Source organism: Hemicordylus capensis, chromosome 4, assembly GCF_027244095.1.
Source record: "Hemicordylus capensis ecotype Gifberg chromosome 4, rHemCap1.1.pri, whole genome shotgun sequence".
Taxonomy (NCBI): Eukaryota; Metazoa; Chordata; class Lepidosauria; order Squamata; family Cordylidae; genus Hemicordylus; species Hemicordylus capensis.
The window spans coordinates 295,546,142-295,559,496 of record NC_069660.1 but is presented as its reverse complement, the minus strand read 5'-3'; the positions used below and the strand labels follow the sequence as shown (position 1 = coordinate 295,559,496).

General features: G+C 44.4%; 1 protein-coding gene across 7 annotated transcripts in view; it reads left to right on the top strand.

Annotated features, from left to right (window-relative positions):
• Positions 1 to 13,355, top strand: part of CSMD3 (CUB and Sushi multiple domains 3) — a 1,041,917-nt gene that overhangs the window by 599,498 nt on the left and 429,064 nt on the right. The gene's annotated exons all lie outside the window — the stretch shown is intronic.

Genomic DNA, 13,355 nt, shown 5'->3' with positions numbered 1-13,355 from the left:
CCCTGCTAAATAAAGAGAATCACCACATTAAAAGGTGCCTCTTTGCCATGTTAGCAGGGGTTCCAAGTTCTTACATGTGTGAGCATTGTAAGATATTCTCCTTAGGGGTTGGAGCTGCAATGGGAAGAGCATCTAGGTTCCATGTTCCCTCCCTGGCATCTCCAAGATGGGGCTAAGAGAGATTCCTGCCTGCAACCTTGGAGAAGCTGCTGCCAGTCTGTGTTACTTCTATTTTTTAAAAAAACAACCAAGGTGCACATCCCTGTTCAGCCCTCAGAGACATATTTTGGGGTGGTACTGAAGGTTTCCTGGGGAAGGGGAGATTGTCAAAAAATTGCCCCTTCCTTGGGTCACTGGTGCAGTTAGTCTGCAAATATTGTAATCTGCTCCTCCTGCAACGCTGGCACTTCCTTGGTCTTTATGTGACATCAGCAATAGATTGCTGACAGGGTTCAAGCATGACAGGATGGTCATATTTTACCAAGGCTTGAGGGTTTATGGGGGCCAAGACCAGGCTGCAAGTGAGGGGGGAACCTGAAGAGGGAGAGGGAGATTAAGGGATTGCACAGGAAACTCTAGGATCTCAAAATAATATGCTCCCTCAATAACTACATATCCCAGAGTTCTTTAGTTCCTGCTGATACTTGAGTCTGATTCAGTTATGTTGTATGAGTGTACAGATAACTGCTCACTTGTGCATGTGTTTGTGTGAATGACTGTACCTCTGTTTTAAAAGTGAACCTGGATACAGGCTTTTCAAATGTGTGGTATAGATAGAAAGCATACATCTGTACCTGTGTTCAACATAACATATGAATGACTCTACCTGTGTGTATATCTGTACCTGTGTACATTGTGCAGTCATTGTATAACTTGTACACTAAAAAACTTACTTTCTCTTTTTGTAACAGTGCCGTTTTGTGAGTCTTCTGCTGTTTATATTTAGTTATTTTAAAGCTCGGCATTCTTACCCCTCCAATGTTGAAGGACACCTCCATTGTGGTCTCTTTTGTTGTCGTTATTTTGTCACAAGCAGCAACAGTTTTGGGGCCAGTGATGAGAAGTGAGGAAGTAATGGAGGGTAAGCAAGCCTGTGTACGGTCCTTATACTCTTGCTGTGAGTGTACAGAAGGGAACAAGAGGCAGGTGGCTGAAGGAGATGGAGCTAAAGGGGGCTGAAAACCTCCCCACTCCAGCACTTTCCCACCAAAACCAGGACTCTGTTCAAGGGGCCAAATCCCCGCCCCCCAGAATCTCACACAAACATTTGCTTTAAAATATGAGCATTCATGAATTGGAAAGGGTTCAGAGAGAGCAACAAAGTTGGTGAGGTGTCTGGACACCAAGTTCTAGAAGCAACTGTTGAGGGAGCTGGGTATGTTTATCCTGAAGAAGAGTAAACCAAGGGAAGCTCTGAACATGTTGATTTTAAGTGCAGACTAGAAGAAATGTGTTGAAATGACAAGGAAGCAGATTGAAGCTAGATGTTAGGAGAAATCTCCTAACCCTTAAGAGTTGTTCTACAGTTGAACAATCTGCTTAATGCATTTGGTGCACTCTCAATCTCTGTTTTCAAACAGAGGGTTTTCAAACAGAGGGTCTTGGATCTGACACACATTGCTGGTCAGAGGGTGGTGTTCCATGGGTGGGGACTCCTGTGATTTCCCCATTGTCATGGACGGACTACAATCTGTTTAAAGTTGGACTCACAGTCTCACCCCACCTTTGGAGGGGTGAGGGGCCCATCAGAATGGTCTGCCCGAGGATCCCTATTGGATCCCTATTGGATCCAATAGGGTTTCAATAAGCCTTGGAGGGATTTAGTGTTGGTTCTGCTGGTGATCCTGTTGATGCCCTGGTGGAGAATTGGAACAGTAAACTTACCAGGGCAGTAGACATGATCGCTCCTAAGCATCCTCTCCTTCAAAATTGCTTCAAAGCATCCAATTAGATACTAAACCCACACGGAGCATCTGCATGTTAGTACTAGATTGCTCCCCTCACCCCTGCCACAGCCCCCCTCACCTCATAGATCTCTCCACCCTCACCTGAGCCTCACTCCTGCTCCTCCTCCTCACTGCTTCCCCCTCACCCCTCTTAGTCCCTCCTCCATCCCTTTATGCCATTCCCCCTCCCCCCTCTAGGTAATGGCTGCAGCATTGCTGTCTATTGGCCAAGCTACAGCCCCCCTATCCCCAGAGATCTCTCCATCCTCACCCGAGCCCCGCTACTGCTCCTCCCCACAGGAGCAGCAACTGTTGTTGACTGGCCCTTCCTTGCTGCTGTCACTGCCATGGCTGCTCATTTCCCTCAGGCCGCTGACAGGCCCAGACCCTTCCCTTGCCTGCCTGCCTCCCTCTGCCAAAGGCCCCAGTAGCCCCAAACAGCAGCAGTGGCAATGGCAGCAGTAGCCCCAAACAGCAGCCTCCCTCCCTTGCTGCCAATAGGCACCGCCATGTCCACTTGTTCCCCCAGGCCACTGACAGGCTTCGGCCCATCACTCACCCTTCCTCCTTTCTCTCTTTCTCTCTCCATTCGTTCTTCCCCTCTGTCTTTCTTACCCTCCCTTCCTGAGTTAACAGAACTTGTTCATCTTGTTTTCTCATCTAATTCACACAATGGCACCCTGGTGGCGCAGTGGTAAAACTGCTGCCCTGTAACCAGAAGGTTACAAGTTTGATCCTGACCAGGGGCTCAAGGTTGACTCAGCCTTCCATCCTTCCGAGGTCGGTAAAATGAGTACCCAGAATGTTGGGGGCAATATGCTAAATCATTGTAAACCGCTTAGAGAGCTTCCAGCTATAGAGCGGTATATAAATGTAAGTGCTATTGCTAAGTGCTATTGCTCCCTAAAGGGCTGTTTCTTCCCTCACGACCCCTCTCTTCGCAGACCCCCATCCACTATCCTTATATATATAGAGAGAGAGAGATTCCTCTCCTTTACAAACAAGCACATCTTCCGACCAGTAACAGGTGCATTCCAAATGACCTTAACCATAACTGGCTTCTTCTCTCTATCTGCATATGGAATCCCCACTGCCCAGTCACCATGGTGCCACAGGCTTCTCCTCCCTATCTGCATATGGAATCCCCACTGCCCAATCACCATGGTGCTTCTGCTCTTCTCCTTTTCTGCATATGGAATCTCCACTGCCCAGTCAGGTGCTTTTGTTCGCGAACTCTCAACAGCTGCCACAGATGGGATTAACCACGGATATGCCCTAGAGAATTATATAGAGAGATTTTTTAAATTGTGTTTTTACTAGTTTTAATGTTTTAAATTTTAAATTGTTGTAATGTTTTCACCTTTGTATTTATTGTTATTGTTTTATTGTAAACCACCCAGAGACTTACGTTTTGGGCAGTATACCAATGTGGTAAATAAATAAATAGAAGACCTTCAAAGTACCTTCTGGCTCTAAAATTCTATGATTCTGAAGTCCAGATAGTCTTTAAGGGAGATGTAGAGTGATCATGCTATATGACTTATGCTGCTGTCTGCAGGCTGTTAATTGGATAGCCTTCTACAACTGTATTCAGTTCTGGGCATCTCCTTTTAAGAACATTAAAAACTAGTTTGACGGTTATAATTAATTTTGTGTTTTTAACTCATCTATTTCTATTTTAAATGATATAAACCACCGTTGGGGCATTACAGAAATGCAAAGAATTAATTAATCAAAAGCTGTAATTTGTTCTGAGGAGAGTAACTGAGATGGTGAGGGTCTAGAAACTATGTTTCATGAGGAATGGTTACAGAGGGAACAGAACTGTTCTGCATTGCGTCTGAGGGCAGATTAGAACTGATGGGTTGAAACTTGGGATGTGCAAATCAATTCAGACACAAATCGATTTGACTCTAATCTGGCTGATTCAAGTGTTTTGATTAAGAATTGAATCACCCCAGATTTGGATTGAATCTGTCCAAATTGATTCCAGTTTTGCTGTATGGGGCAAGGGGGTAGGGAGGGAGAGGAGAGTCTCATTTCAGTCTTTTAAAAAACTGAAGAGGTGCTGGGGCACCCTGAATTTATTGTGAAGAGCCTGCAGTGGGGGGGCGGGCATGTGAACCTTCATCCCCCTTTGACAAAGAAGAGCCATGGAGGCACCTTTGAACTGTTCCTGGCTGGAGCAGTAACTGCAGAGCCCACAGTGTGGGAGGAAGGTGGCAACCCAGCCCGCCATCCCCCTGCAGGTCAGGTTGCCTCCCTCTCCCCCACTGCCACCTCCCCCTCCATCCCAGGTTGCCCCCTTAGCCCTCTGCTGCCAGCTCTGCAGTAATTACCACTCCCTCCAAAAGCCTATAAAAGGCGCCTCTGTGCCTCTGCTTTGTCAAAGAAATGGGCAGTGACCGCAGGGGAGATGGTGGGTTGGGTGGCCACTTCCCCCCGCTGTGGAATCTGCAGTTACTGCTCCTGCCAGGAGCAGTTCCTGAAATGAGACCCCCGCTCAAATCAATTCAGGTTCTATTTGAATCTAATCAAATCTGAATCGAATTGACCTGTTTGGGGGCAGACGAAATTCGTGTTTGAATTGAAACAGCAATTTTCGATTCGTGCTGATCCCTAGTTGAAACAGCCCCTGCTGATTGAGCTAACAGGCACCTTTTAAAGTGGTGGCTTCCCTGTAGAGGGAGAGCAACCCTATTTAGTCATCTTTCTTGTATTTAGTAGCAGGAGAACAACTCTCTTTATTCACAATGTCTCTCCAATGCTTATTGCTGGTGTATCCCTTGTGATTCCGCTTAGATTGTGTGGTGGTGAGTGGTTTACATACCTTTTGCTATGTAAACCACTTCAAGAACTTCTTCATTGAAAAGTGGTATATAAATATGAGCAATAACAAATTACAGGAAACCAGGAATTTTCTACCTGTAAAAGCTGTTTGGTGGAGGTGGGTTCTCCTTCTCTATAAGTTTTCAGTCTGGATGGTGATCTGTCTGTTAGGGATGCTGTAACAGTTTCTTGACTTGAGCATGGAGTTGGGCTAGAAGTCCTCCAAGGTCCCTTCCAACTATAAAATTATGTGATGCTATGATTCTAGATAAGATTGTCCCTTTTCTTTCACTCTGATTTTCTCTGTATGTGTTTTCCTGCACGGTTTTCTAAGTCCCTCTCTCATTATCTTTATGACTCTTGGAGTGATCATACTTTGGAGAGAGTGGCAGGGGAGGGGGAGGAGATTAATCTCTTGTTAATAGCATTGCCCAGCGTTATAGATGTGTAGGAAGGACTCATGATTTGTCTGAAAATCGTGACAGTGGATTGCTTTAATGGTTTCATATCACAACATTATTTAAGTTCTAATAGATATATAAACACAACATTATCATTATAATTTCTCTTCATTTCAGATTCAATCTTCCACTGTTTTACAGTTTATCTCCTCCCCTACTGTCTCACTCCCTTATTCTAAGCAAATATGAATCATTTTTCACATGTCTGGGAATGTTTTGTAGCGGCTCATATGATGCAAAGCATATATTTTTTTAAAATGATGAAATTACAGTGTTTTGTTACGAATGTAAATGAACACTCCATCATTTTCTCTTATCAGCACATTATTCAAGCTATCGTGAGCTTCAAAGTAACATTGCCACTATATTATAATAAAGAAGATGTAGTGGCAAAGATGTGCAAATAATTTGCAGAAAATCTTTTTTCCAATTTACCATGCTGTCAGCCTGAGCACGATTGTCTTGGAGTTATTTCTTGTTCAAATTGGCATCTTTAATCTGCTTTGCAAGGTTTATTCATTTCTGTTTGATATGTTTCTTGGTGGCAAGTGAAATGGAGAAGCCCCCTTTGGGATACAATTTTATATATGAGCTATCTAGAAATTAAAGTGTGCTTCCAAATTGCCATAGGAGTAGGCTGATGAGTCACAATACATGACTCATTAGTGAATGACCCCAGGGAACCTCTCACAACAATTGTCTCTTCAAACACAGTACACTTCCCACCAGACTGATAAGCATCCAGCTAAGTGGTGATCTTTTAAGAAGAAACCTGACTTGATAGACTGTTATTACTTTTCTGCCCCATTTGCCTTTAATAATTAAGGAAATACCTTGAAGGGACAACTTAAAACCAAACTTCCCAGTTGGTTAGTTCCAATATACCTTGGTTCCAAGATCTGATTGGCCAAGGATCACAAAACAAAATTAAGTTCTTAAAGTTGTCCTTTTGAAAAAGAGAAGTTTGTTCCTCTAATGAGGGAGTCAGATATCACCCACCTGTGGGAACTGCTGCTAGCCATATAACATAGCAAGATGTTTTGGTTTTTTTTACTCTCAATTTTTGGACAGACTCAATAGACTTCCAATAATGCAAAGCCAGAGTATAAAAGTTAGGATTGTTGTTATCTTTCTTAAATTGCTGTATCTTTTGATTATTCAAGATGTTTCTCAGTGAATACCCCTTTGGTTTAAATGCTTTAAACAAGGGCTGCACAACTTGACCTTCCAGCTGTTGGACTCAAAGGTGCACCTAGGTAATCTTGGAGCATGGACCTAAAGGCTTTTGAACCCCCTCCCCATCCGCTGCAAGTTAAGCATCATTTTTTAACACATAGGTTCTTGAGGTCACAAACATACCACCCAGGACAGACTAAATATGATTTGGGGTCCCCCAGGGGGTATGGAGCTCCTGGACTTTGGCCCCAAAGTCCAGGGGTAAGAGCACCTCTGGTTGGACTGCAACTCCCACCATCCCTGTTGTCTGCTGAGGGTCAAAGTTATGCAGCCCTGCTCTAAACTATTGTAAGCACAATAGTGCTCCTTTTTAAAGAAAGTAGTTTTACCTTGAAGAGGAATGAAAGTTGTGTGGAAGTTCCTGTTCCAAGACAGAGTGCATCTATAGACCTGAATTCATGATATTCCTATACTAGCACTTTCTGCAGAGTTAACTCCTCTTTAGTCTAGAAATAGTCCATACTACTGCTTGTATTAAAGCCTCTTTGTGGTAAAACTCAGTGGGAGATTTTACCGTGTGTAGTATGCAGTGTCAGCTCCAGTTTCCAAGAGGCCCAAGATGAACTACCCTCTATCGGCTATATCTTATGTGGGTGACAGGTTTGTTTTCGGACTTACCATTTTTGAATGGAATGGGAGAAAGGAGATGATGACAGAACAGCTCTCTGGGCTGAAAGAGACACTCCAGGAATGCAAACACTCCTCACTTCATTTCTTTTCTGAGGGGGGAGAAAAGGAACTTTGGAGGGGAGATATGAGTTCTTAGATTTGGTGGGGGGGGAGTTAAGTAAAATGAGGAGCTGTTGCTTCAAATGCTTAAAGGGATTCTACACCCCAAATCACTCTGCCACCACTGCACTAGTGTGTGGGCACAGAGGGAGCTACAGGAATTAGGGATGTGTGAAACGTTTCGGGTACAGAGCAATCTGTACCCAAAACTGCCTGTTTCAGGTGATTCGTTGCCAAAACGAATCATCCTCTTGCCCTCCCAAAATGTTTTGGAGCCGAAATGAATCACCCCTGTTTCGGCTCAGAATTATTTGTAGCTTCGGCCCTCCATTTTGTGGCCGATAAAGTGCTTCTTCTTCCTCCTCCATTTTGAGTTCTGACATCTATTTGAATTTCCTGCCTTTTTGCCTCCCATTGACTTCAATGCAAAAAGGTCCGATCTGATGTCTACTTGAATTTCGGGTCCCAGGGCCTAAAGAGTGGTGTGGTGTGGTAGGGCCTAATGGGTGGAGGCTACCACCCAAATTGCAGAGGAATTGGGCAACGGGATGATTTTTTTGGTGAATTGTTCAAGTTTTTGTGTCTTTGAGCCAGATTTGGGACATAGAGTGGGATCTGGGGTAGAACAGTGGCGTGGGGTGGTGCCTAATGGGTGGAAGCTACCACCCAAATTGCAGAGGGATTGGGCAAAGGGCTGGTTTTTGGTGAATTGTTGAAGTTTATGCATCTTCCCCTATAAGGTATAATGGAGGGTGTATTGCTTCACATCGGGGGGAAAGGGGTGGCCTAGAGTGGTGTGGGGTTGGTGGTAGTGCCCAAGGGGGGCAAGGAAGCTACCAGAATTTTTTCAAAGGATTTTGGCAGAGGGCTGGTTTTTGGTGATTTGTTGACGTTTACATGTCTCTTTAAGGTTTTTCTCCATAGGGAAGAATGGAGGTTTCAGCAGCCCCATAACTGCACTTGTGGGGTTCTGGGGTGGCCCAGAGCAAGTGGCGGTGTAGTGCACATAGGTGTTCTGAGTGTAGATTCTCTGGTAGCAAATGAGAGTGGATTCATGGTTTGTACTGGAAATTTCATTTGCTACCAGATAGTCTACACACAGAACACCTCAGAAACAACAGAACCCTGTACCCTATGGGTTAGAAACCCATGGGAGTGGTTGGCACCCCATGTGCACAACACCACCACTCACTCTGGGTCACCCCAGCACCCCCCAAGTGCAGTTATTGGGCTGCCAGTGTAGCTCCACCAGTAAAGGAGTAACGTGGTCTCTCCAAGATGACCCAGAGACCAACCTGACCGCCGCAATCTGAACTAACTGAAGTTTCCGGACTACATACAAAGGCAGCCCCACGTAGAGTGTATTACAGAAGTCAAGTCTGGAGGTTACCAACAGATGTACCACTGTTTTGAGGTCATTGTGCGCTCTTGACCCTTGCCCTTCATGGCTAATAAAAGCTGCCAGGGAGGGTACAGGCAGATGGTTGGAGGTGATAATTAATGCTTCATTAAGGGAGGGCAGGATGCCCCCGTGCCTCAAGGAGGGGGTGGTAAGACCGTTATTAAAAAAGCCCTCCCTTGATCCCTCCAACCTGGACAACTATAGACCTGTATCTATCCTTCCTTTTTTGGGCAAGGTGATAGAGCGTGTGGTGGTGTCCCAGCTGCAGAGGGTCTTGGATGATACAGATTATCTGGACCCTTTTCAATCTGGCTTCCACCCTGGATATGGGACTGAAACTGCCTTGGTCGGTCTAGTGGATGACCTTCACCAGGAACTAGATGGGGGAGTGCATCCCTGTTGGTTCTGCTGGACCCCACTGTGGTGTTCGATACCATCGACCATGGTATCCTTCTGGACTGCCTCTTGAATATGGGAATTGGAGGTACTATGCTAGAGTGGCTCCGTTCCTTTCTTGGGGGGAGGAGTCTAGAAGTTGGTGCTGGGGGACTACTGCTCGACCCTGTGGCCATTAGCCTGTGGGGTCCTGCAGGGTTCAGTTCGGTTTTGTCCCCCATGCTGTTTAACATCTACATGAAGCCTCTGGGAAAGGTCATCTGGAGACTTGGACTGAGTTGTCAGCAATATGCAGATGACACTCAGCTCTGTCTCTCCTTGTCACCTGATCCTAGAGAGGTGGTGGATGTCCTGAATCAGGAATTGGAGGCCATGATGTGTTGGATGTGGGCTAATAAACTGAGACTGAATCCGGACAAGACGGAGGTAATGTTGGTCAGTAGGAGAACCAATCGGGATGAGGTGATTCTACCTGTTCTAGATGGGGTTGCACTCCCCTTGAAGGAGCAAGTACGTAGCTTGGGGGTATTACTGGATCCGGCTCTGCTTTTGGAATCTCATGTGGAGGCGGTGGCCAGGGGTGCCTTTGCACGGCTTCGGCTAGTGAGCCAGCTGTGTCCCTTTCTCGAGAAGGCAGATCTGGCCACAGTTACCCATGCCTTAGTCACGTCACGGCTGGATTACTGTAACATGCTCTACGTGGGGCTGCCCTTGAAGAATATCCAGAAACTGCAGCTTGTACAAAATGTGGCAGCTAGGGTTCTATCTGGAGCTATCCAGTGTGATCATATCACACCTATTTTGAAAGAGCTGCACTGGTTACCAGTGTGTTTCCAGGTCCAATTCAAGGTGCTGGTTTTGACCTTTAAAGCCCTTAACGGTTTGGGCCTGGGATACTTGAGGGACTGCCTGCTCCCAAAGATTGCTGCCCATTTGACGAGATCATCTGAGGGATCTCTGCTCCGGGTGCCAACAGTAAGGGGAGGCTCAGTTGTTGTGCACGCAGGACAGGGCGTTCTCTGTTGCTGCCCCCAGACTTTGGAATGCTCTCCCAGTGGTCATTCACTCCTCTGACTCCATTACAGTTTTTAGAAAGCTGGTTAAATCTTGGCTTTTTATCCAGGCCTTTACATGATTTTTTTATTGCAGCTTCTTTGTGTTTTTATCTGTGTACACTTTTTATGTTTGTATTTTATATATTTTAAATCAGATTTGTTGTCATATTTTTAGCTTAATACTTTTAACTGTCATTTTTATTATATGTTTTTTAACTGGGATTGTTTTTAATTTAAGGTGGTATATAAATTTAACAATAAACAAACAAACAAACAAATAAATCTCGAGAAATGGGCGCAGCTGGCGTATCAGCTGGAGCTGATAGAAAGCACACCTGGCCACCACCTCAACCTGAGAAACCAGGGAGAGGTGTGAATCCAGAAGTACTCCCAGACTGTGAACCTGTTCGTTCTGGGGAAGTGTGATCCCATCTAGAACAGGTAGATCAAAATCATCTCTATAGTTCTGACCCCGCACAATAAGTACCTCAGTTAAGACCGTGATTTTAGACAAGTTGACTTAATGTTGGCAAGATGCATTCTGAGTGATAGAGCACATACTTTGCATGAACAAGGTTTCAACTCTAACATCTTTAGCTAAATGCAAATGACAAGGGTGGGTGAGACCTGTGCCTGAACCTCTGGAGAGCAGCTACCAGTCTGAACTTATACCAGACTAAATGGTCCAAAGACCCAATTTGGTATAAGGCAACTTAATGTTCAGTTTTAACATTCATATTTGAGCGCTCCTAACTATTCCAACCTTGAATTATAATCCTGTCCATCCGTAGTAACTCAAGGCAATGGGATTCTACACACACACACACACACACACACACACTGAACAGGATTGCCCCTTTAGAAAACCCACTTCTGTGCAAACAGACTACATCTGGTTTCTGAAACATTAAAGTGTTACAAATGTGCTTTGATTTCTTTTAATAGCATTTAACCAGCACAGTCCAAATTAGCATTGATCAGGTGTGAGAGTCTGAAAGTGCCCAGAATAATTAGTAGCTTTAAATGGAAAGACAATTTAAACGAAATGTTTTGATTGCTTTTCAAAACAGTTAAGTCAGTGCATATTATTGCTACATTATATACACCTGTTGAAAGCAAAAGGGATAATTAGTAATCTACTCTAAAGCTCAAATCTGTAAACATCCAACTATCCCTTCTCTTTTAGGAGAATTAAATTTTCTTAAAGAGGACGGTTGACACATTGCTAAATAATACTATTGATAGTATTTCCATCTGGGATCATGTGTGCAGCTTTTTTTGAAAGCAGAATCTATAAAATATATGAAAAAAGAATGTCAGATTATTGGAAAATGTGTCAAAACTAATTATAATCAGGAACTCTGGAAATCTTCATGTTCATGATAATGGTGTTAATTCAAAGCATAGGAAGGACTCTATAAATGCAGCCAGTGAAATGCAGCCTCTTGTTGTATCCTTAGATTGGGATGCCAGTGTAACCTTACGCTTAGGGACACATAAGAAATATTACTTCTCACAACTAAGATGAACTAAGGTTTTATCAAGTATTAGAGCCATAACAAAGAGAGCATTGTTCTTCTATTCACTGAGGCCTATGGGACATATCTTGAGGCTTTGATTCTCTCCAAGAATTGATTGACAAAACCAGTTCAACAATAATTCCATTTCCATGATCAGATGTAGTAATCTCTCTTCAGATTCATCATGCCTATAGCTTAATTACATAATGCAATCAGAGGTGCTCTTACCCCTGGACTTCCTGGCCGAAGTCCAATGCCTCCACAGCCCCCAGGGATCCTCAGATCCTCTTTATTCTGTCCAGGGTGGTGTGGTCACCTGGCCGAGCATGATGATGCTTAATTTGCAGAGGAGAGGGGGCCTCCCTCCAAAGGCCTTTAGGTCCAGGCTTCCAAATTACCTAGGTGCACCTCTGAATGCAATGGTTTCTATCCTGTAGTCTATGGACCACTGGGGTTCCGTGAAGGTACTGCAGGTGGTCCATGGCAGAGGGAAATAATGGAGAGTGAGCATAATAAATTATTGGAAAAAGCTGTGTTTTTAATACCTCTTAATTTTGTTTGTTTCTTGTATATACCGCTGTTACGGTCCAGGCCTGATTTATATACTAAATATGCTCATTAGCTAGCATACAAAATTAGGCCTGGCTCATAGTGTCACCAAGTGACCAAGTTCTTTTATATGGTGACCATGTAGGATCTGGGAGCATGGAAGAAAGGAGATCAAACCAATCCTCAACGATTCAATGGGCTTTATTAAGTATAAAAGAGTAACAACATAATCTAGCAGAAAGCAGAACACTCTATCAATATTACTAACAGTATTTTAAACAGAACATCCTAGCCAGCACCAATATTCAACGTGTTCCTAACTAACATATGTGTGTGCATTAAATCTTCCTAGAGCCTAATACAATTCAGATATAGATGGAAAAAGGGGGGTCTAAGGAAAGCTGAGGGCTGGCATGATTTTGCGGTGGGGGGGAGATCAGGAATTAGTAGAGGAAAAGGGGAGGGAAGGAGAAGGAGGGGAAAAGATGGAGGGGCCCAAGGCTTGTAAGGAGCAGCATATTGCCAGCATCAGAGACTTGAGAGCGGTGGATCTCTTCAGCTGAAGGAACGAGGCTTCTTGGCTGGAGACAGGAGCGTTTGCAGTTGCTCAGATCACGGCTGAGAGCCAGAGCACCATGTCTGGGGAAGTCTTGACTTTTCACTGCGCAGTAGAAGTCACAGACAGCTCCTGTCCATGGACAGAGTTCCTGCTTGTTGCCCAGCGGCTTAGCTGCAAACTCTGGGATCCTTGTGAGCAGCTCTTGCTGTAGGCAAAAGATGCTAATCTGCCATGTCCAGAGACTCCTTCTTATAGTGGTTCCATCCTTTGATGTCCATTTGAGTCTTCTGGATCACAAAAGGTGTCTATTCCTGCTATCCTCTGAATACTGTCTTTTAATTACCAAAATTAGCTCAGGATATTTGGTCAGTCCAGAGAGATCTCAATCTCATCTTCTGTTAGCTGCTTATCTTGAGGAGGGGACATTGCCCAAAGCAAATCTACATCTTTGAGTTGCAAATGGGCCCCAGATGTGCTAGCCTGGTCCCAAAAGGTGCCCACAGTGTCTACCCCCACGCTTCTGCACTATCGGCATTATTGTGTGTAAGAGCTACCTTTCTGCAGCTCTCCAGATGCTGAAAGCACTCTATTATGGTGGAAATCTGTCCCTTCGAATTAGGGACATGTTTCTGCTATAATAGAGCACTTCCAGATTTCAGGTAGAACACTGAAA